The sequence below is a fragment of the Montipora foliosa genome, chromosome 7, assembly GCF_036669935.1.
Source record: "Montipora foliosa isolate CH-2021 chromosome 7, ASM3666993v2, whole genome shotgun sequence".
NCBI lineage: Eukaryota > Metazoa > Cnidaria > Anthozoa > Scleractinia > Acroporidae > Montipora > Montipora foliosa.
The window spans coordinates 29,867,018-29,867,230 of NC_090875.1; positions in this window are offsets into that span (position 1 = coordinate 29,867,018).

The following is a 213-nucleotide window of genomic DNA, read 5'->3' on the forward strand; positions in this document are numbered from 1 at the left end:
GGATTGCGATTTTTTTCTTCCTTATTGTAGGAATAAATAACCTAGGAGCTGCACGTGCGGCACGCATTTTTTGCACATATTTTACGATACTCTGCATAACAAGGACATGAAATCACAACATGAGCCTTTCATTCTCCATTTTTAATCTGAAATCTGTTGTACCCATTTGTTGTTAGGATACTTCGCCCACATTGCACGACGAGAACGAAATGA